This window comes from Ailuropoda melanoleuca, chromosome 6 (assembly GCF_002007445.2).
Source record: "Ailuropoda melanoleuca isolate Jingjing chromosome 6, ASM200744v2, whole genome shotgun sequence".
NCBI lineage: Eukaryota > Metazoa > Chordata > Mammalia > Carnivora > Ursidae > Ailuropoda > Ailuropoda melanoleuca.
This window is the reverse complement of record NC_048223.1, coordinates 51,236,794-51,260,552: the sequence shown is the minus strand read 5'-3', so window position 1 is coordinate 51,260,552 and position 23,759 is coordinate 51,236,794. Positions and strand designations below refer to the sequence as shown.

Sequence of the window (23,759 nt, the reverse complement as noted above, 5' to 3'; positions counted from 1 at the left end):
CCAGGCAATTGGACGTGATACATATACATTTGTGTGGGTTCATGTCTCCTCCCCCCCACCGCTGTGCCTCCCGCCATGTGTGGTTTGATGGCTTGTTATCTCTGTGGTTTGATTGCTTGTTATCTCTGTGACTTACCACTAGGGGCCTATTGAAGATTAAGCTGGTTTAATTTTCTGTTGTTTGCCTCTTAAACCTTGGATAAATGCACGGGTGATTGGGAATTGGTGGCACATTTATGAAATGCCATCCAGCCGGACGACCTCCAGGCTCAGTGTCCTTTTTTAATGCCTGGGAAGATACTGGGTACAACCTAGAATTGTAATTGCAGTGGGTTTTTATTTAGTTACTACTGCATTTCTTTATACTGCTTCCTTGTCAATCTGGAAGAGTCATTCTTCCGGAAGAGCTCTTTAAACGTTTCCCCTCCAGATTGTTTCCTCCGTGACAGCTTTGGAACTGCTCGATTTGTTTGTGACTTCTTGCCCCCTGACTCCATGCCATGCGTCTTTTCTCGTTTAGTCAGAAACACTAGAAAGGGAGAAATACTCAGCCTTGTCCTTGTTGCTGTTGAGCATCTGTGATGCTGTGTCTCTTTCATTTCGTATTTTGTTCTGTTCTGCCTCAGAGCTGTCCTAAAAATTCTTTGACTCGTTAAATACATTTTGGGAGGTTCAGGTGGTAAGGCCTATAGACACTTTAAGTTCTCTGTTTTTTTTTCTTTAATTAGATTTTGTTGAATAACAGAGTGCTAAGAGAGAGAAGATACTTGCCCATAATCTTACATTTAAGTACCAGATGATGTTAAAAATAAAAGGAGTGCATGTATGTGGGTAACATGTAAATGGTATCAAAAGGTACAGAAAGGGAAGTAAAAGCCTCCCTTCAAATATAACTATTATTGCATTTCTTATGATTTCTCCCGGGGGAAAAAATGGTTTTGGCACACATCTGCATCTATGGCTCTCTGCTTTTTTACATTGCTTAATAAAGGGATTAAATATACATATTTTTCTGTAGGCTTTTTTTTTTTTTGTACTTTTCCTATTACATTTTTAGAGATCCTGTCCCTCGACACACACAGATTCTCTCTGACGTGATATGTACGAGATTTCAGGATATGGATGTGTAGTAATTGATTTCACCTGTGCCTTATCGCGGGCTGTTTTTAGTAACTGTCAGGTGTTTTCTGGGAGGAGCTGTGATTAGCTGTTGGAGTTACTACAATCTGCCTTTTTATAAACAAACATCTCGCTGATTATCTGTAGATTAAATCCCAAACAATGAGATTGCTAAATCAGGTGATAACTGCATTGTAAACTTTGACAGACATTACCACTTTGCACTCCAGAAAGGTTACCAAGATTGATTTTCTTTTCCAAGTTTGTCTCTTTACCACACCCCCACCGGCACTGTCCCATCACCAGGTTTTGACGTGTCTGCCAGTCTGCTAAGTTAAAAATGTTATCTCTTTGCTTTTCACTTGCTTATCTTTAATTACAGGTTTAGGATCTTTTCATAGGTTTGTTGGCCTGCTGCGTTTCTTTCTGTAAATTGTCTGCTCCTTCATGAGGCTTTGTGCTCTCTCCCCCCTCCACTTTCTTTTCCCTCCTTTAGTTTCCTGTAGGGGTCTTTATCATACCGACTTCTGTGGGCTCATTTTAAATTAGAGAAATTAGCTGTTTTTCGTATGTGTTGTGAGTGTGTTTTCTCATGTCATACGGTATCGTTTGAAAACGTTCCTTAAAAACATTGTTTTTATTTTGGTGTAAAGATTTTTAAACGCGTTCTTTTTAAAAAAATGAGAAAAGCATGTGCGTTGAGAAAACTTGGCCATACTTTCTGCTGTTTTTAAGGCTGAGTAGTTGTAGTTTGGGACAAATGATTATGCCCATAGATCCTAGTATGTCCCATAGCTCTGGGGACCCCATAGCATCTTACTTACACCAAGACTGCTCTGAAGGAGGGATGGGTGCAGGTGTCCTTCCCCTCTATCCTTGCCTTGGCCTTCAGCAATTTATGGGCCTCTTAAGAGCAGGTGAACTCATGAACAGCCATGTCTACAGACGTCCAAATTTAGCCACCTGGGTATGTCATTTCTGGTAGCCAGACATGGCGGGCCCTATCTCTTCTGAATCCCCAGCACCTGCAGTGAGTGGTACCTGAACTGAGATGCAGTGTGCGGGATGAATGGATGGAGACAAGAGCAGGGAGAATGAGCAGGAATGGAGAGCTCGCGTGAAGGTTCACGTTGGAATGCTGTCGTCTGCGTGACTTGTGCGTGCCTGACGATACAGTGCTGCAGTCGGTTCACTTCCAGGTCCTGTCTCCATAGCCCTTTTCATCTCACGATATGTTGTATAGCGTATGGAATGTGGAGGCAGTGTGCTGTGGCCAAGCGTTGTTTGGGTGAACTCTCTGTGTTCCCATATGATCGTCTACACCGCCCAGTGCGAGGTGATCGCGTCTGTTCCCTTGTGGTAAGAGTGTCGTTAAGACTGTATTTTAAAAAATCAAATTTCAAGATAATGACTGCACGAAGGATGGATTTCTCTCCAAATTTCTTCAAGGAATAAGCTTCTCCTTTGAACATTTAAAATTTAAGATTCTGGTTAACAGAAACAGTGTGTGAAGGCTTGTCACATACCCTGTAAACTGTGACGCAGCCTAAGTCCCGGGTAAATATCTTGCTTGTTCTTCATTTAATTAAATATCTCCAGAGAAGAGTTGAAGGATTTCCTGACAATTCAAGTGATCTGTATTTATACACTTAGCTTATTCATACGTGTGAGAAGCTTTTTCATGGTATCCAACAGGGGATAAGTATGGAGGTACAGTGTTTTCTTGGTTGACAAATTGTGTTGCTCCTTGAGAATATCAGTAACTCTTCATTTCTGGCAGGATTGTGGCCTCTTTCTCATGCCGTTTGACTTGCGCTGAGAGGTCTAATGGCTTTGTTTGACTCTCCATAGTTGTATGAGGGCAGTTGATTCTGCTAATTTGAATTTGCTCAAGTGAAAGCCTGCACTGGTGAAACAGGTTTATCTTTGAGAAAGCTAGTGCTAAGCTCTGACTTCTGTGAGTACTGCTTAGCGGCATTCAACACAAAAATGCTTGGACATCAGAAGGTGAGCGAACCAGCTATCGTATTTGAATGATCCCAGTGCTTATTTTACCCATTTCAGTGTAGGTTCATGAAGTCAGTGATGAATGATGTCAGTAATTAGCCTCGATCAAATTTATGGTGGTTCTGTAATGTGCATTTTCTTCTCCAAATAGCGCATCGAAATGAACGATAAACAGAGATGTTTTAAAAAGGTCTGTCGAGCTCCGTCAGAGGGAGCTCGCATACGATTTCTTGGGCACGGTCGTTTTGTTCTGCCCTGGTCAACCCTGCATCCTTGGCTGTAGCTTATAAATCAAGTTGACTAAATCAGGCAGACAGAAATTCATTTGTGCATTTGTCTTTGACATGTCATCCTGGAGGATAGATGACTAAGACGAATGCAATCTACTTTGAAAAACGTGTCTGTGCGACAGGAGTGTCTGTAGTTTGTCTAGCGACGATGAGGATGGTCGCTTGGCGAGACTGTGGTGTCCTGTTGAGAACGGGTCAGCCTTGGAGAAACAAAGCCAGTGAAAAATAAAATGCTAACGTCAGCTATGACCGTTGTAAAAAGCCGACAGTTCAAGGGCCTCTCGGGAGCTTGTGTCGTGTATGTTTGGTTAGCTGGTATAAAACTTGGGGGGTGTACAGGCTTTTTGGAGGAATGCTTTGCCGCCGGAGTAAAAAATGTGAAGCACTTCAGAAGGCAGCTGGGTGGGGAAGCAGAGGCTTTGCAAACGGACGTCTCTGCCTTCGATTCTCAGTGCTGCCAGTTACAGGTGTCCCTGAGAAAGGAAGGTGATCTCTCCAGGCCCTGGTGGTTCTTACTTTGTAAAAGCGCAGATTAAAACGCCTCCCACAGGGAGTGGAGAGAAAGACAAGAATTGGGTCCATGGTGATCGCCCAGCAACTGGAAGGTCCTTCCCTTCCTACAGCATTGCGGGTGCTGTGCCCCTTGACCGGGGCGTCCTTGGAAAGGACGTGAAAGGTGCTGACGTTTAAAGTACCTCCCACAACAAGAAGTATGGGACACGGGCTTGTTCAGAGCTTGGCGATGGGCAGGAAGGCAGAGGTCTGCTGTGTGGTTTTGGATTGTGACTGTTGCTGATTTTCCCCGCTGCCAGCTCTGCAGTCAGGTAATTGACCCTGGTTTCTGTTGTCTGCCTCACGATGAGGCCACGAGTCCCACTGAGGTCAATTATTAGGCGTAAGTGTTTATCCGATGCCGTTGTGTTTCAGGAATCTCTGCCGTGGGTCTGGTCACACGTGCTAATTATTGCCACCGTGAGGCAGCGCGGTTGCCTTGGTGGCAGCCGCCGTAGGAGTCGGTCCCAACATCTTGAGCCTCTGGCCTCCCGGGGGCCCCCGGGGAGGTAGGTTACATCAGCACCGGGCATGAGTCGGGCTCTGACCCCTGTCCAGTCTCCGCCCAGTGCCCGACACCTCCTGCTCACACTCACGGTGCACATACTTGGAACAAGAAGTCGGGTCGCTCGTCTCATACTCTCTCTTCACGCCGAAACAAAGCTTCTGTTCGTGTTTTCTTCCCACCGAGAAGGCGTGGGTGCACACGCTGATGAGCGCCCCTGGGGACGCTTGCGGTGCGCTGGGCCCTGTTCTCGGGGCCAGCTGTGTGTAACCCGCGTCGTTCATCCTCGCAAGCTCGTGGAGGTGATCTCACCCTCCCGGTCACCGAGGCGGGAAGCCGCAGCACAGAGGGGCTCAGTCATTTGCTCAAGATCTCACAGCCAGTAAACAGAAGAGCCGGGATTGAAAACTAGGCCATCTCTCGACCCCCAGACTAACCTTCCTTTCCAACAAGAGAAAGCAGTTAAAGAGAACATAACCATCTAAATTCTACCTAGCCGGTCATAACCCTTCCGAGCGTTCAGTGCCCGTACTTTGGAATCCCTGATTTCACGTTGGTGGGAAAACCCTCTCTCTCCCTGCCACGTCCCCTTCCAAAGCATAAACATGGTGAACAATTTGGCATGTATCGACACATGCAAACACATCTTTGTACACGTCCCGCTAGGCGCACTGTGCTGACAAGCACTTTTCTCCCCGTATATCCTGCGTGTATTTCTGCGTGTGTGGTATGTACTCTCTCGTAGTTTTAGATGGACAGTTGAGTGTGGACGCAGCGCTGTCAGGGGATGGCCGTGCCGTAATTGCTGTCGCTGTAGCACTTTCCTCATGGACATCTCGGTTGTCCTGTTCTCCCTCCATCACTTACCGTCGCCATGTATGTTGTGCGAAAGTACTGTTGTTTAGCTCATCTTCTCTTTTGATGTTCAGGCCTTTAGAAGACACTGGGATGAACATTCTTAACACTCCAGATTTGAATATGTCCTTATTAGTTGCTGTCCATTCCCGATCAAAATGCTAAGCCCCAGCGATCACCCTGTCACTTAAAGCAGATACTTTACTGAGATAACACTTTACATATCATAGAATTCACCTCTTTTAACTGCACCATTCAGAGATTTTTAGTAAATTTATGGAGTTATGCAACCAGCCAGCACCCGCAAACCCTTCTGTCGATCCGAGCTCCCCTTTGCCCTTTCCAGCTACTCCTATTCCTGTCTGCAGCCTTGACAATAGTCATTGAGATTCTTGGTTTTGTTCAGTGGAGAACCAAATATGTGCTGGTTGCACAGAATGTAGCAGGAACGTACCAGAACCTCACCTTTGGGAAGTGATGCCAGAAAGCTCCAAGTCAGGACACCCCAGACCTGTTCTGGGCCCTGAGGGGTGGCTTCACTTCACATAGAGAAGGCGTGCAATTGGGCTGAACAACTTTGTAGTGTTAAAATAATCTAAAAATCCTAAAAGTCAAAATTATGATATTGTAGCTTTCATAAACCATTTTGACTTAAAAGCTGATAATTTTTAAAAATTCCAGATAATTCCATGTCTGTAATTAACATTTCAGTATCTGCCAGTTCCTTCAAGTATTTTAGATGCATGCTTCTGGTGCTTGGGAGCTATTATGATCCGATGGTTCATATCCGGTCTGTGTGGGGGGTTCCGTTTGAGGTGTGTACATATTTATTTGTAATTGTCATTTCAGGTAAATAATGACTATTTTCCAAAGACCTCTTTGTCACGAAGCTCAAAAAGAGTAGAAAAATAACAGGACTGTGACTTTTATGAATGAGAAAGCCACACACGCAGTACGCTCTTGACCGTCTTGTAAAGTATTTGCTAGTGTCTCAGAGCCCAGTGCCCAGGGCTGGAAGGGTTTCTGTGTGTAGGCCTTGGAAATATGTCTCATTTGTGGAGGACATTCCCACGTCAGGGCTTGAGGTCACAGTTTGGGGACGCCCCTACGCTTCTGAGGCAGGTCCTGTCCCCATTATCCCCTTAGAGGTCCCACACCTCCTTTGTTTTTCGTGGCTTCTTTGTGAATCAGTAACACCTGAGGAGGAGAAAGCTTTTCCTTAAAGGAAAGAACAGATTTATCTGGAATACCTCTGGAACCGGAACGGTTGCTTAGGTGACACATCCTGTGTTTTGTCATCTTCGTGTTTTGTCGTCTTCGGCAAATAGGAAAGGCAGCTTCCTCAAGTTGTGTTTGTCCTCGAAGCAGCGAGCCCGCATTGATGTTTATCCAGAAAAGAAAACTCGTGCACAGAGGCAGAGAGACCCAGACATCTGAAGAAGCTCAGACACCATATCCTTCAGAACTTTTAAACATTGATTTTTCTCTCTTGTGGAAGGGGACGGAGCCGGGACCAGATGTGTGTGGGGCTGGCATGTTGTTAAAAGTCCCCAGCTGGGTCCTCGCCCCTCTCATTTTGGCTGTGGTGTCACGGCTGTCTGCACTCGTGTCAGAACGAGACCCGGCCAACCTGACTTCGTCCTCCTGTACCCTTTACCGTCGTCAACTCGCTTTACTGGGGATGTGCATGATCCAAGGTTTGAGATCCTTCTCTCACACTGGAGACTGGAGAATGACAGCGCCTGCAGACTGCCTGTGAGCCGTAGGGCGCCCCATGCGGACTCCCAGCTGGTGTGCAGGGACCATGGCTAGGACGATTGCCTACTGTTTGCGGAGCGGACGACTTTGATCTAAGTCCCGCAGCCACAGAGATCTTAGATGACGAGATTCGCTGCAGGAGAATGGGTCGGGGGTATTGATGTAAAGAGAATAAACCGATCGGTGTTTGTTTGTTGCTCTTGATCTTTGTGCACAGTAATTTTGAGTCAATTTAATAACCTAAATCAGCCAGCTAATGTTCACATTTTGAGCGCCCCATAATTGCTGAGCTCCCGAGAGTGCGCTGAGGGATGCAGACATGTCTTACGAGTGATATTACCTCGCTCTTTAGAGCTTTCTTTGTAGTGGAGTCTCTGAGCTGCTGCTTTTGGAGAGTCAGAGGTGTGGGGACCTGGCTGATTTGAAGAGAAGCTTTGAGTTCTTAAATCAAGAGAGGGAAGATGTGGAAAATAATGCCATTTTGGGTACAGAACGGACTTAGGTGTGAGAAGATACTACTCTACTGAAGGCAGCCATGATTTATCCAGCACCTGCTATGTGCCTGGATTGTACTAAGTGCTTTGCAACTGTTTATCTCATTTAATCCTATGAAGTAGGTGGTTACAGTTTCCTTACATTTTATATATAAGGAGAGTGACTTAGAAAGGCTGTTAACTTCTCCAAAATCATAGGTAGAGTTTAAGTCTAGTTCTTTCTGTTTTGTAACCGATTTGCGGTAAGACTAACCTTTCCCTTCACTCTCTGGTTCCAATATATCCCCCCTTCCATGGTCCTGAATATATATTTTTTTAACTTCCTCTTTGTGTGCTCTTGAGCTCTGCTACTTACAGATGGGTGAACATAGATTGGTCTTCTGAAACAGTCTCCTGGGGAAAAGAAAGACACTATATAGTGTGAATTGACCTTTCCCTGGCTTTGCTCACCTCCGAGCTGGGCATACTTGTACAAGCTAAGGGGGGTTGTCAATGCAGAGAAAAGAGAAGAGGTGGTGTTTAACCTTGGCCACCAGATGGGGGGCACTGGGTCCCCGCTCTGTGGAACTTAGGGAAATGAGACTCTTCAGGACGCTGGCCACTGAAAGGGGGCTGAGATTTCATCAGGGCAAACTGTCCCCCTTTCATTCTTGTTCCAGATCTTCATCAGGAAAAGGGAAAATACGAGAGTCTGGAACTTGGTGGGGTTCCTTACAGAGTCTTGGCGAGTGCGGTTGGCCCCTGTGGTTGCATGATGGATCAGTGAAGAGTGGAGTAGTAAAGAATGACATATGCCCACCAGACATTTCATTAAACTTGGAGATACCGGTGTGCAGAAGTGGCCAGTCTTTGATGTGGTGTCGGGACCGTGTCTCTGGACGCGGGTGCTCCGTGTTGTCGCTCCCTCACGAAGCATACTTGTCACGTGTCACCAGTGGTGCTTGGTCTTCACTCCTTCAGAACAGCCCGGGACAGAGCCCGTCTGGACTTTTCCCTCTGAATACTAGCGTGGTCTCAGACGCACCTCGTTTGGCAGCTGGTTTTGTTTGTCCCGTCTTCCTAAAGCATTGAGTTTCATTTTTATGGGAACAACTGCTCACTTGGTTTTCAGACTCAAATTCGTGTGTTAGTATTGAATTGAGTCAGGTAATGACAACCGCCGGCACAGTCTGCGTGAACAGGTTCGGCGGCAGACGTCACCGAAGCTTGGTAAGCGTTGCACGTCGACCGGTGGTGGGGGCAGTGTTGTCGGGCTGATGGCTGCGGTGCCAGAGGCAGGGAGTGGCGCTCTGCTGCCACGCGCTGTCCTGTGTCATGAGGGGGCGACGCTGCACCTGCCCTGGAGTGGTGAAGGGAGCCATTTATGGCGGGGACGACCCCAGCAGCTCGTTCAACGTGATTTTTACCGCGAATCCCATCTTGGATTGCCCACATCCGGTGTGCTCAGTGTGCTGGTCCCAGCTGGCCCTCGCGGAGGTGTTACTGAGGATGTGATCACAAAAACGTAGCTGTGTGGCAGGAGAGAGCAGGGTGTGGATGTTGCTGCCACCTGGGGGTGGGTGTGACGCCTCCGGATGTCCCTGGACCAGAGGGAGAAGCTCCTTGGTGTGTGAGCCTGCGCTCCTCTCCAGCCGGCTCAGGTGCCGCTGCCTAGCGCCCCCTGGTTTGTAAAAGCTAAAGGGCATCCATGCAGATGACAGCATTGTTCACATATGGTAATTCGTTCGTAAAGTGTAATTCATTCATACAGGGGTTTGTTAATTTGGTTCATTACTTGACTTCCTTTAGGAACTAGTCATTAACTTAGGGTATTGTCCTTTTTAGTTAGGCAGGAAAGATTCATACCGGTTATTACTTGCCACCCTCTTTGGTGTTGAAGGAAAAGCAAAAGCCTAGAACAAAACGGCGTTGGCACTACCAGCCTGAACGTTGGGGTCAAATTTGATTTGCTTTCCTGCCCTTGGAATAAGTTAGACATGACTTAAACCAAGGTTCATAGGCCGCTGTAAGGAACGGGCGTTATTTGGTGTGTGTTTATTTCACATAACCTCAGATTTACTTTGATGTCCATTTCGTAGTGCCTGGCAGCAGAATTTGTCCAGACCTATTGAAAGACCACAGCTTCTGAGAAAACCCACAGTGTGAAAGTGAATGGGTAGCCCAGTGGCAACAGGCGTTGGCTAGCAGATGTGATTCTTGGTCGAGTCTGGATGAATTCTGCCCTGTCATGTATCATAAACTCTGGTAGAGAACATCGTCTGAGGTGTCAGGCGAGAATCAGCACTGTGCCGTCACCTGTGCTGCTGTCCCTGACTCATCCCCCTGGGAGGAGGAATTCATGTGGCCCGTGACGGACATTTTATTGTGGGATTCACGAGGCGAGCACTCAGATGCCTTAGCTACCAGCATTGGATCTTTACGTTCAATCCAGTTGCACATTTGGCCCGGGGATATCTGGCCCAGAGCAAGATGGGGAGACCTCATAAAATTTGCATCATCTGTAAGGTAGGGACTGGCCAGTTTTTAAGAAAAGCTTCTCTTACATGATAAATATAATGGAATATTACTCAGCCATCAGAAAGGATGAATACCTACCATTTACATTGACGTGGATGGAGCTGGAGGGTATCGTGCTGAGCGAAGTAAGTCAATCAGAGAAAGATAATTATATGGTTTCACTCGTGAAATTTAAGAAACAGCACAGAGGATCACAGGGGAAGGGAAGGAAAACTGAATGGGAGGAAATCAGAGAGACAAACCATGAGAGACTCTTCACTCTAGGAAACAAACGGGATTGCTGGTGGGGAGGGGAGTGGGGGGATAGGGTAACTGGGTGATGGGCATTAAGGAGGCCACAGGATGTGATGAGCACTGGGAGTTATATGCAAATGAACTCTACTTCTGAAACTAATGATGTACTATATGTTGGCTAAGTGCATTTAAATTTGAAGAAAAGGAGAAAAGTTTCTCTTTAAAGCTAAAAGCTGAGAGAGGAAAGATAATGAGAAGGGGATGGAAATGCTTTTCACCTTTGGCCCGAGGATTGGCAGACATGGCAGTTTTCCCCCTGCTTTTGTAGCATCTGTATAGAGAGATAGGATGTATGACTCAGGTGACAAAGGTCAGGAGTCTGAACTCTCGGATTATCAGTATCTTGCTCTGGGAGGATAGCATGACCAGTGTTCTGAGGACATAAGATCAAAAGAATCCCCTTGGCTTGGTAGGTGAACTTTTATGGCTCACCTGCAAAATCTTCTGGGGCTGTACTGCTCGGCCCGTGCTTCTCTTAGCCGTATCTCGGGTGTCCATACTGATAGAAAATCATTTTGCCAACAGTATGTTTTTCTTGTTGAGGGACAGCTGTCAGGAAAGATCGCCAGTCTGTGTAGCTGCCCCAAGTAATTGGTCTCAGAACTCAGTACCTTTATCAAGTGGAGTTTCTAGAACAGAGTCTCCTTGCTTAACCTGCTTCCCTGTCTGCTGTGGTGGTGTTTCTCAGAGAGTCCTGACTCCCGTCCGCCTGTGGTGCTAGAAAGAAAGTCAGAGCAAGTGAAGAAGTGGACCGTTCGAGTGAAGCTTTAGCGCATGTCTCCCTGGTCAACGCCAGGCGGTGGTTTGGGCCTCTCCTGGTTCCCGTCATGTGTCTCCTGTGACGCAGTCTTCCCCGTCAGCTCGGATCCTTTTGCCTTTCTTCTGTTGTGGACTAGCCCTGGTGTCTTTGGGCTGAGGAACCGGACATATGTCCTTGTTCTCTGAGCAAAGAGCTAGTGGACAAAGGCCTACCTGACTGTGCAGTGACAGGTGGGTGACGCTTGGGTGCACAGTCAGGGTCAGGTCGCACTTTGTTGAGGGAATGTCATGCTTATGGGCGGGTGATTAAAGAGGTGCTGGTTTCACTATGTGTATGTATGTTAAGTCATCCTGTTCTCCACCCTAGAAGGATGCGTGCAGTTGAGACATGGCGGCTCCAGTAATTGGGGATGAACGCGTGAGGCTTGCTGGACGGACCTGTGTGCTGTGAGCGGTGGCACTCTGCTAGTGGTGGTGTGGAGCCTGCTGACCTACCCTTTGGTTTCATCCAGCCACCCCACGGAAATTTGTAGGTGCTTTTATTTTCTTCTTTTTTTCCAGACACTTTCTGTTTTTGTGTATGTCCATGTATTATTTTTAAAACAAATTGGGTTCCTTCTAAATTAGAGCTTAAGAAAAACATTTTCTTGCACCATTTTTCGAAACCGTTGTTAAGAACGTAGAGTGACTTGTCAGACGACCTTGGTATCCTTATCACCCAGCATTAACTACTGTCAACTCTCTGTGATTGTGGTTCCGGGACGGGGAGGGTGATATTTTAAAGCAAATCTCAGGCATCATATCATGTTACTCCAACACTTTGTTCTCCTGTTTGCTATTCAGTTATTTACTTTTTGTCTGTTGACTCTTCTTTCTCTCGTTCCTGAAATAACTCTTGGACTGTGCCCTGCTGAGGGTATAAAGGTGCACGAGTCTGGCAGCCTCACTCTTTGCGCGGTGGTCGATGGGCGGGGCGTCAGGGACCCTGAGGAGGACAGCCTTGGTGGCGTGAAGTTACTAGGAGAATCCGGAGGTATGGCTGCGGCCTCCCTGGCTCCTGGGGTTAGGTGGAAGGCGAGGCCTTTCCTTAGGATGTTGTGTTTAGGAGAAGGAGATCCAAGTCTAAGCCCTAGTGATTGGTGTGATTTATCAAACACAGAAACTATGGCCTTGAATCATAAGACGCTCTTAGGGAGCCCAGCTAGATATTGCTTTATTTCTGTAGTCCCCCGGGCAGAAAGCTGTTGACATTACAGTGTAGTCATTGATGAACTGGCCGTGCTTTGAGCACTCTTGACAGCTGCTTTTGTGCTGCGTTGCCTGGTTTTGAACAGTTTCCATATGGTGTGTCTCATCTGGCCCCCCCGCAGCAGCACCGGGTGAGGAGAAGGTCTGAACTCTGTCCGGGTCAGTTCAGAGAGACATCGAAGGATGAGAAGGGGTCGTCAGTGACTTGACATTAGTTCTTGTGTCTCCTAGCCTGGAAGGCTTCCTGTTTCGAAGGGTTTTGAGTTGCTTTGGAATCTGTTGTGAAACTGGAGCATGCCTTTTTCTTCATACTTGAACCTTGCTGTGCAGATGTTGGGGAATTTCGCAGATGGTGGACAAGATCCTGGAGATGCTCGGGGAAGATTCTGTGCTTGCATCAGCGTTCTTCTGTTCCATGTTCCACTGCTTGACCAAACCCTGACTGTGACCACTGCCACTTTGACCTTCTTACACAGGCTACTTTTGTGACAGTGGAATTCATTTGAGCCTAATGTCTGAAATTTTTCTTGGGAACTGAAGATCTGTGATCCAGTAGAGAAATTGTTTGGACATGTCTCCACCCCCATAGAAACTTGGTGCAAACGTCAGATTTCGCAGTTCCTTTTAAAATGTCTAGACATGAACATTCTATTGGCTGAAATTCCCCGAGGGAGTAAAGTGATTCTTCAGAGTTTATGCTCTATGCAGGAAATTTTTACAGTAGCAGTCTCAAAATTTGTGTATTTTGTTTCTCACAAAGATACTTTTTATTTCATCAGTTAAAATTGGTTTCCCGCTAGAGTGTCTTTCCTGGGACAGGTGTATCTCACAAAACATGGTGCATGCATTTGGTTTAGGGACATTACACAAACTTAAAGTACCAAACGTTTGTGTAAGAGTTGGACATAATTTCAGTGCAGATATTTTAACAATGGTTTATTATTCAAGGAATTCTTTATAGAAAATAGGCTAATCTAATTTTTCAATATGAAGTTGCTTTGAAAAAATTAAGAGAGAGTCAGGTAAAATCAGGGGGAATGTGTATTTTGGAATATGTTACCCTATAAGCTGTACTATTTCAAACATTTAATTAGTCAAAATGGTTGGTTAGCCAAATGTTATCAAACCGAGCTTCTGGTTTTAACATGTAAATAAAACTCAGATCTGCAATTATTACATTAGCCAATATGCAAATGGTGCAGCCAAATAATTAAGAAAGTGCTTAGAAGCAGTTTTGTTTGTGAAACAAAAAGCTTCATACAAAGTTAATGAGACACAGGACTTGTTAGAGATTTTGTGTTTTGTGGGCACCGCGAGACTGAGCTGAGCACGCGTGGTTGAAGGGCTACAGAAGAGCAGTTCTGTTACTGAGCCTGGGCCTTTGGACTCCGCTGGGATACCAGAGGGCTGTTATCTGGGGGAACTGGTGGTGACTGGGCCTGTGGGGTGGAGGTGGGGACGAGGAGACAGACACGAAGCGCATCGGTCAAGTCTTGTGCGCCCACAGCCAGGTCTCAGCTCTGCCCCGTTGTTGCCGTGTGATCGTGGGTAACGCACTTCGATGACCCCAGTTTGTAAACTTGAAAGATTCAATTAGAGTGTGATTTTCAAATGATGGTGGTCGAATTCCCACAGATATGAGTTGGTGGGTCGAGAGGTGTGAAGTAACGTGATAAACATATTCTTTCTTGATGATTCGGGCAAAAGGGATGGTTTTTGTGTGATGCTAGCCTTGACTGTAATCTAGGGTAAAACACAGGATTTACATATATGTGGTTTTAAGGTAAACTGTGAGCATAAAAGTGCCATTGGCCCCTCTCACTGTAGGGTCCCTGAGGCCTGTGCCCCCGGACTCTGGGGTGGCTGTGTGTACCCTCTGCTCACAGGAGTCTTGGGAGAAAGTGTTCAGAACATTACAGTTGCCTGATGATATGTAAACTCTTTCCCTGTTCTTTTTTTTTTTTTTTTTTTTTTAAGTTTTTTTATTTTTTTTTTTCGACAGAGATAGAGACAGCCAGCGAGAGAGGGAACACAAGCAGGGGGAGTGGGAGAGGAAGAAGCAGGCTCATAGAGGAAGAGCCTGATGTGGGGCTCGATCCCATAACGCCGGGATCACGCCCTGAGCCGAAGGCAGACGCTTAACCGCTGTGCCACCCAGGCGCCCCTCTTTCCCTGTTCTTGATAGCATTCCCCTGTAAGAACAGATCACGGACGCCTTTCTTTGTCCTGCTGTTGTTGTGTTTGTAGGTTACTTGGAGGGCCAACTCCTGTTACATTGAACTAGTTAGACTCACTGTTCATTTGTTCTGTTGTAGCCGTTGAGGACCTGCTCTACGCTAGGCATGGTTTGGGTCTTTGAATAAGTAAATTTTCTCCATTGTAATATTTGACTTAAATAACCAGTATTTTGAGTAGATGATGCATTCACGTGGTTCTGCATTCAGATGGTAAGAGAGGATCCACGGGCACAGACGTGGTTCCCACCCTTGCCACCCAGGTCCCCTCCCTGGGGTCCATCGGTTTCGTCTGCTTTGAAGCCTTCAAGCGATATTTTTTGTATGTCTCTCCTTCCCTGTCTTTTACATGGATGGCGTGATATAGCATATAAATCTCCCCCTCACTGTTTTCATGTGACGGTTAGATTTGCACGTGTATGTTTTCAGTCCTGAGGGCTGCACCTCAGACGGTAGCACGGGTGCCTGGCGGCCGGGGCTCGGGAGGCTGCCTCGCCCACCCCGCCTGCCTGCACTTGCGTGCACGTCTCTGCTTGAATCTCTCACAAGGGGAACGTGGTGCTTCTCGCTTCTGTAACGAGCAGGGAAAGCCCTTGTGAAAGGGATGGTATAAGGTAAACACGTTCACACAGACACACGTAAATGTGTTTTGGGGGAACGGGTCGTGGCTGCGTAAGTGGGAGGGAGGTGGGGAGCTCTTCGGAGCTTGGAACCTGGGGACAGCGGAGAGGCTTTTTGACCCCAGGGAAGGGGCTCTCTGAAAGAACCCCAGTCATGTTTGCATACCTTTGCCCAAGTGGTTTGTTCCCTGATGTGACCCCCGCTGTTGCAGATGTGACTTTGCTCAGGAGTGGTCTTTGGGGCGGATGGAGCTTGAGGGGCGCTTGGATCCAGAGGGAAGTCTGTCCACAGCTTGGCCTCCGGACAGGAAACCTGCTCTTGACTCCCAGCTGCGGAGCAAGGGTGGGGACGGTGGACACGCTAGCCTGGGCAAGGAGCGGAGGAGGCGGGCGGGCCTGTGTTAGGAGCCCCCAGTGGTGGTGACCCGTGAGTGTGCTGCCAAGGTGGTGGGGAAAGAAAGGAGAAGAATTTGTGAGTGGTAACAAGGTGTGTGGTAACTGTGCCCCCTCACTTTGAGGAACTGAAAACACATTCTGGAATCTTCTGTCAGCGTTACCCCACAGTGTGAAGGGAGGGGAAGGGACAGCATCCTCGCCTGGAGGTGCATGCCCCTGAGTGTAGGGCACACAGGCTTGGAGCCGGCTGTTGGAACCCCACTCCAGTGTGTGACCTCGAGCGCGTCAGCTCATGTCTGGGGCCTTGGTCCTCACCTGTCCCTAGGCGTTCTTACTCCTTTTCGTAGGATTGCTTTGCTTTTCAACGAGCGTGTCTGTAAAAAGCTGAGGTCCTAGTAAACTCTGAGTACTGTTAGCTGTTCTCACCTCCCTCCTTGCCAGGAGGTGGGAGCAGGAGTGAGAAAGCAAGTAACCGAAGTTCCCTCTCACACGCAGAGCAGAAGTATGCTAAGGAAGGGCCTTGGATTTTTTTTTTTTTTTAAGAGAGAGCATGCGAGTGTGGGCAGGGGGCAGAGGGAGAGAGAGAATCTTAGGCAGGCTCCATGCCCAGTGCAGTGCCCAGCTCGGGGCTTGAGCTCATGACCTGAGCCAAAATCAAGAGTCAGACGCCCCACCAACTGAGCCACCCAGGTGCCCATGTTCTTGGGTTCTTGATCCTGTTTGGTTCTTGGCTTAAACTGCCCTCTGGACAGTCAGTGCTCTTAAAAGTCATTTAGAGGTCACCAGGGCCCCTGGGAGCCAGAGCTTTGGTGTCTGTCAGATGGGTTTGCTCGGAGAACACATGTATCGCTCTGATCCTTCAGTCATTAACAGCTAAGCGGAGGACGTAACGCGGGCTGTCCTGCAGTCCAAGTGTGTCTTTTGTTGCTCTCTTGTGTTTGTAGCTTGCACGTGGCTTTCCAAAGCTGAGCTTAAATCCACAAAGGCTGTAGTGCCGTGATTGGCTTTATGGCTCTTCCTATACTCTGAGGGAGAAGTGTTTCGAGTTTCAGCTTGCATATCCAGACCCCTCAGGATTAGTGTGAAGTTTATTTTCTTGTTCCTTTGGGGTTAGATTTGTTTTTTAAAAGGAGGGTTTGTCTCATCATAGATTTTAACTCCCACATGTAGGCGTCCTGAAGTTCCCTCTTCACTGATCTACACCCAGCAGACACAGCTGTAGAAGAAAAAGAAAATGTGATGTCCTGTGCAGGGGGCCTCAAACTTGGCAGGGCGGGGGGTGGAGGGTGAGGGTGGTGGTGGTGATCTTACGGGGGGCGGTGATGAGGGCCGGTCCTGTGGGGCCTGCTGCAGGGAGAGGTGAGCTGCTGGCTCCACACCCCCACTTCACAGCCCTCCAGCCTACCCCTGCTGTGCCCCAAACTCGCCTTTTGATGGAACATTCGAGACTTCCAGGCACTGAGTGCTTTACCTAAATTTTCTCCTTTTGCTTTCTTCAAAACTTTGTGGTGGCCTCAGGACAACTTCACAGGTGGTTTTGTCTGTACTGTACACCCAAGAAAAGTGGGGGAGTTACACCATGGTTGCGTGGCAGGAGCTGGTGGAATGGGCACGAGAATGCACATCTCCCTGATTCCAGGATTTGTGTTCTTAGCCTGAACCTCGCCATGGTCATAGCCGCCATTGGTGGAGGACGTACTGTGTGCCAGAACCATGGCTTGTACACACAGTTCCCCGAGGTTACCAGCCGTTAGCATCACCAGTAATAAGACAGTGGGGACATCATGTGCCCCATCCTGCGATGCCCCGAAGAGGATCCCGCGTCGCTTGTGAGGTATTGTTGCCAGAAATGCACACCTCAAGCTGATGTTGTGAGCACGTCGGAGAGGCAGTCTACAGAGTACCTCCTGCTGACAGTGGGGTCAGGCCGGGAAGCGCCAGGGGCGATCGGGGACGGCTGCGTGTTGGGGGCACTGCAGGTGACATGCAGATAAGGTCTGTCTCTTGGTCACGAAGAACACAGCAGTGTTAGTTTCCTGGTTTTGATAACTACACTCTGGCCATCTACGTTGTTCACAGAAAGGAAGCCGGACGAAGGGCCATACCTCCGTTTTCTGTCCTGTTACTGCCGCTTTTCCCTAAATTTCAAATTGTTTCAAAACAAAAAGGCAAAAAAATTTTTTTCAGCCACCTGAGATTGACATTATTTATTCTCATTTTAGAGATGAGGAAGTAAGAAGCTTGAATGTTCTGTAATTCGCCCAGGATCGCACAATGGTCACCATTGTTAGTAAAAGAAGGAGGGAGAATTCAAACATGTTCCCAGACGTTCCAGCGCCCGCTGGAAGCGCTGGGCCCGTGGCTGCCTGAAGTTTAAGTGTGTGTGTGAGAGACAGCAGCCGTGACCACATGCCAGTCAGAAAAGAGCATCTGTGCCTATTGAGAAAAAAAGCAATCCACATTAATAGTATAAAATTATATGTATATATGTGTATGTGTGTGTGTATATGAAACAGTATTAAGAGAATTTTATATTTAAGGCAATTCAAAAAAATCACATGAAGCAGCCCAAGTGAAAGTTATATAATTTTTACCAAGGAAAGTGGAAGGTATTCATTATAAAGCCATTGTGATTTTTTTCAAATAATTTCTATATCCTGTGTCTCCAAATTACAAATACTACGTTCCTCTCTCTTCTTGGTGCTGTCTCAGACTTTTCTCTGTAGAATTGGCACATTTACTCACGTGATGCTTATACCATTTAATTCAAATGATGCAAGAAAAAAACCATCCTTTTGTCTTGGTTTATTAAAACATTGATGGTTTGAAAAAACAGGATTGTTTTCAAACTTCAGGCCAAGGATGAGAATACAAGTTTGAAGGAAAATCCTGTATAAATTTTAAAAATATGGATAAAATAGAATTGGAACAAAAATCCTTTTAATAAAAGGAAGAAGTGGATCATTTGCTTTGTTCATCTCAAATAATTCAATGAGAAATTCTGGATAATTCATCGTACAAAGATCTAATCTGGAATCCCGTTCTGAGCCTCCACGTCCTCACCAGTAAAATAGAGGCACCATAAACTTACCTAGAATTTTTGCTGAGAGAATCATATAATTTTATAGCTTATAAAGTACCTGCAAATAAAAGCTATAAGTATTCGTTTTTCTTTCTCTTTCTTCCTTCCTTCCTTCCTTTCTTTCTTTCTTTCTTTCTTTCTTTCTTTCTTTCTTTCTTTCTTTCTTCTTTTCTTTTCTTTTCTTTTCTTTTCTTTTCTTCTTTTCTTTTCTTTTCTTTTCTTTCAGAAAGCACTTTCTTCTTAGAAGCCGTTGTACTTTGTGTATAACTCTTGCTGAAGTTAATGATCTGCTTCTGAAGACTTTGACCTTTGTTATTTTGATTGGCATGTGTTAGGTGTTCCAGGGAACTACAGAACACAGGTTGCTGTGTGCTGATCCTGCGTCAGCCAGCGTACGATGGTGCTGTTGTTGCTGGCATGTGATTCCCGTGACCCTGTGATAATACTGGCAACTCATAAAGATGAAGCCCAGTGTGACAGGCCTGGGGAGCTCGTGAGACCAGAACAATTTCAGGGGCTGGTTTTGCAAGGAGCTGTAAGTTAGATCTGTCTGCTCAAGCCAGTCTGGCAGCTTGCAGGGTCCCCTCTCCAGGTTGCTCTTGATAACAGAGGATAAGGGGGTGTGTTGGGGGGGTTTGTGGTGAGGGTGGGGTGGGAGATGGAATGTGTGTGTGTGTACTGGGGGAGGGCATCCACCTTTCAAACAGCTTTTTATTTTTATAGTCTTTTATTAGAAAAATATTAAGTGTTTATGGTACTTAATTTTGAGAAGGAAAGTGGGAACATTAAAGGGTAACTGTCATTAGTTTGGTGTGTAGACCTAAACTCTCATTTTCTGGCTGTGTAGATCTGTCTATGATTACAGACATCACAAAACCATGACTAAGCCATACATAGACTGCACAGAAGCTTGCTGGAAATTGGCAGGATACAACATCACACGTATCTTTCCATATCCTTGCACACATTCCAAGAAGAGAATTTATCATGGTGTAGAGTTGCTCGTTAAGGGTATAGATTCCGTTGGTCAGTTTCTTGTTGTCGTACATGGGGACTCTTCCCAGAGATTGCCTGGTGGCAGCTAAGACCCACAGGTCAAAAATCAATTAAATATAATCTCCGCTCTTAATTCCCAGGCTTACTACCATGTAAATGTTACCTAATATAAAAGGTATAGATATGGATGTCTAATATAATCTAACAGTCTAATAGTTTTAACCTCAGGAGTTGCAGAGAATTAATTAATTTTTTAAAGATTTTTTATTTATTTATTCGACAGAGATAGAGACAGCTAGCGAGAGAGGGAACACAAGCAGGGGGAGTGGGAGGGGAAGAAGCAGGCTCATAGCAGAAGAGCGATGTGGGGCTCGATCCCGTAATGCCGGGATCACGCCCTGAGCCGAAGGCAGACGCCCAACCGCTGTGCCACCCAGGCACCCCTGCAGAGAATTTAAAGACAGAAGGTCTGTCTCCTCCTCTGGTGGAGCTCAGCTCTGGGACGGGTGGGTTAGCAGAGTCTGCAGGGGGCTGGGCCAGTGGCTGCTCTGTTTTTCTCTCATTCTGACCAGAGCTTCCCCTGCCAGCGAGGTTGGATGGGTTTTCAAAGATGCAGGGGACCCAAAGCCCCATGGAGAGGTGGCGGCCAGGGAGGGTGAAGTCCGGGACCGCCTGGCTTGGGCAGCTCTTCCCAGATGGGCATTTATATCTTAAAACACAAACGTTAATGCTGGACTTGAGAACTCTTCAGTAATCTTTCTTCCCTTCCCTCCTCCTCTCTTTCTCCTTTTCCTCTTGTACTCTCTATAATCTTTATTTTTTTTAAAAGCACAGAGTGGTACCTGATTGTTGCGTAGAAATCACATATAAGCAAGTGATGCTCCCCCACCCCACTCCAGTCTCCATCCCCATTGTCCCATAGCCTCTGACCGTGTGTACTTGTAGACTGTTTATGCTTATCACATGGATGTCCATCTATACAGCAAAATACATGTGTTTTATTTTATTTACTTTATTTTTTTAAGTAGGCTCTATGTCCAGCATGGAGCCCAAAGTGGGGCTCGAACTCAGGACCCTGAGATCAAGACCTGAGCTGAGGTCAAGAGTCGGACGCTCAACTGTGACTGAGGCACCGAGGTGCCCCCCAAATATGTGCATTTTAGAATGAAAATTGTGCATAATTGTGTATCACAGACATACTGATGTCTACAGATCTGCCTCATTCCTCCAGTTGACCGCACGCATTCTGCTGTGGGAGGTCCACGTTTATTTATCCAGATCACAATGAAGGATGTTTAGATGCTTCTGCTCTGTAATCAGGGCTGCAGTGAATGCTTCTGAACCAACATCTTGACTGGTTAATATGTCTGTAAGCCAGAGTCTGAGAAATGGAATTTCTGTGACATAAATAAGTTGTAGAGTTTGGTAAGTGTCACATTGCCTTACATAAAGGTTATGACAGTCTTAACTAATTTCTATCTAATTATTGCTGCTTGTGCTGAATCTTACATATATTCCTTGTATTTATCTCCGATTCCACACTTTTGGCACTTTTGGTTCCATTTATCCTACCTGTCGTGTTCTCGGTATTGCCCAACTGGGATCACCGGTTCTCACTGTTGGAGACATCCAGCGCTTTTTAAGAATGACTGCTCAGGACAGTGAAACAAAACTCTTAATCTTTTGGGGAATAATAAAGTAAATCCAAGTTCAGTGCATTATTCTGCCAGTTCTTGCGGGCACTGGTTTGATGTTCCTTTGTGGTGAGTGATAGCCATCAGCCTTAATTCTGAGTAAGAGCTCTTGTGCTCGATACCAGTCATGATTCTCTCCACTTACTCATTCAACAAGTATTTCTTAAGAGACTGTCCTATGCTAGGTGCTCTACTAGCCCACTGAACGTTTTAGGTCAGACTACATATTTTCATGCAAGGGTGGGGGATTGGTGAGTAGAAGTTTCTGATTAGTACATGAATATGCTTTTGAGTCTTGTGGGTCTTACATCTGATGGCATTGGCTCTAATGGTTTGCATGGGACCGGAGAGAACGTCCCTGCTTAGACTGTGTGGTGTGAATGGCAGGGTGGAATTGGAGTTGGCTAAACCGAAGAAGGCATGCGAGACGAGTAGGCTTGGAGAAGAGTAGGAATTTGGTTTTGGAACATGGGAACCTGGCTAGGCAGGAGTCATGGTTTGCGTTCCTGGGGCTCCCAGAATGCCCAGGACACTGTTGAATGCTTAGTACGTGCTTAATAAATGTTGGGTTTTATTTTGATGAAGTGATTTGGCTCACAGATAGGTGTAATTTTCAGTCCTTAGCTCTGTAGTGCTGGCTCTGTTTATACCAAAGGGAAAAGCTCATGAGGATTATAAATAGAAGATGAATTTGAGCTTGTGTCTTCAGCGAAGTTGTGCCTGTCGCCCTTGCCAGAGCGCGTGGGTCATCTTCTCTCTGAATGCTGATCGACAAGTTCCCTTCATGAACAGGGCGTCTCTGGAACATACCTGAGGTCCACGCAAGCAGGACTTACCTGAGGTACGAGGACCTTGCGTTCTGTGCGTAGCCCGACTCCTCTGGCGTGGGCATGGAGTGCGGTCCAGATATGGCATAGCCGCCCGTGGGACTGCCCCTGCTACTTTACAGTGATAATGCGGTTTCCAGAAATAATTTGGAAAGCCATTTTGGTGTTTTTAGTTGCTAAATAGCCTCCTTATTCAGAGATTCTTTCCCCCCACACGTAGTGTACAGTTGCCATTCTTAGTCATTTTCCAGTTTTGATCTTCGTGAGTGATGTTTTGTCCTATTACAAATGAAATCTGTAGTTTCCCTTGCTCCTTGTTTCTCTTTTATACTGAAATACGACATTTGGAAGTTAAATTGTTTAATCCCATAGTTTACATCTTTAGCTCATTTGACAAGATTGTGAAATGCTTTTAATGGCCAGGCTACCCTTTTCAGGCTATGATAACATAATGTTCTCATTGTATGTGAAAATGACGTTTTGTCAACTGGTTTAGGTGTTAACGGGTGCAGAATTTGGGGGTGGGGAGGGCCTCATGAGCATTCCATGATCTGGCCATTTAAAAAACATAGCTCCAGACTGACGCCGGTGGTTGTGTTCTCGCGGCCAGGCTCTGGTAGGTGAGGGGTCATTAGCGATGTGCCATCTTGGCGCTGTGTTGCTCAGGTGTGCCCGATTCTCCTGGCATACTCCAGCCAGGGCTCAGCCGCGACTACAGATGAATGAACAATCCATCTATAAAGAATCTGCAAGTTCCCTTCTTTCTGAAGCCGTTGGGAAACGCCTGTAAGGTCTCCTATTTCCCACGATGATTCCCCCCGTGATACTCTTACCAGCCTGACCTAAAGTACTCTCGAGGGGGGTTTTGGTAACTTTGAATAAATGTAAGGGCTTCACTTTAGGTGGGAAAGGACTGTGTTTATAATTTGTGGGGGGGAAGTATTTTTTACTTGAAATCATTGAGTAAATATGAAATGGTAAATTTTCTTCGGATACGTTTGGTTTTTGTATTGTGGCTTTGACTCTGGATTTTCTCTTTACTTTGACTGTGACAAAGAATAAAAACTGAGAAGCTTTTCTGAACCTCCTTTTTAGGCATAATGGTTGGATGGCCGATTCCTTTTGTTCTTAAGCCAGTAAGTACGGCTCAGTGTCATTTTCTTCTCCTACTAAAGGAAGAAAGGGGTATGATGAAAGGATGTATGTTTTCCCATCTGAAAATCCTAACTGTATTTCTTTTTAAGAGATTACTTATGTTTTAATGAATTTTTTTGATGATCTATTTTATGGATTTATTCTCTTTTTATAGGCAGGAGAAAATGGGTTTTAAAGAGCGTCATCTGTTTATTGTCACACTCTGAAGAATCTGGATTTAAGGCCTGTGTTTTTAGAGTCAGAGACTGGCACCTGCCTTCCTTATCCAGTATTTATTTTTCGTTTGTGGAACAGAGATTTATATTGAGTGCCTACCAGGTACCGAGCACTGTGCTGGGTCCTGGGGATAGAGTAGCG

The 23,759-nt window shown here is 46.2% G+C and overlaps 1 protein-coding gene across 9 annotated transcripts in view; it reads left to right on the top strand.

Moving 5' to 3' along the window:
- SGMS1 (sphingomyelin synthase 1) overlaps positions 1-23,759 on the top strand; it is a 262,265-nt gene that overhangs the window by 186,411 nt on the left and 52,095 nt on the right. For 6 of the 9 annotated variants that reach the window (XM_034662373.1, XM_034662374.1, XM_034662375.1 and 3 more), the window contains one exon: positions 11,518-11,679. The exons of the other annotated variants lie outside the window; for them this stretch is intronic. The gene's annotated coding sequence lies outside the window, so the exon portion shown is untranslated. The remainder of the gene's footprint in view (positions 1-11,517; positions 11,680-23,759) is intronic. 9 annotated transcript variants of the gene reach the window in all.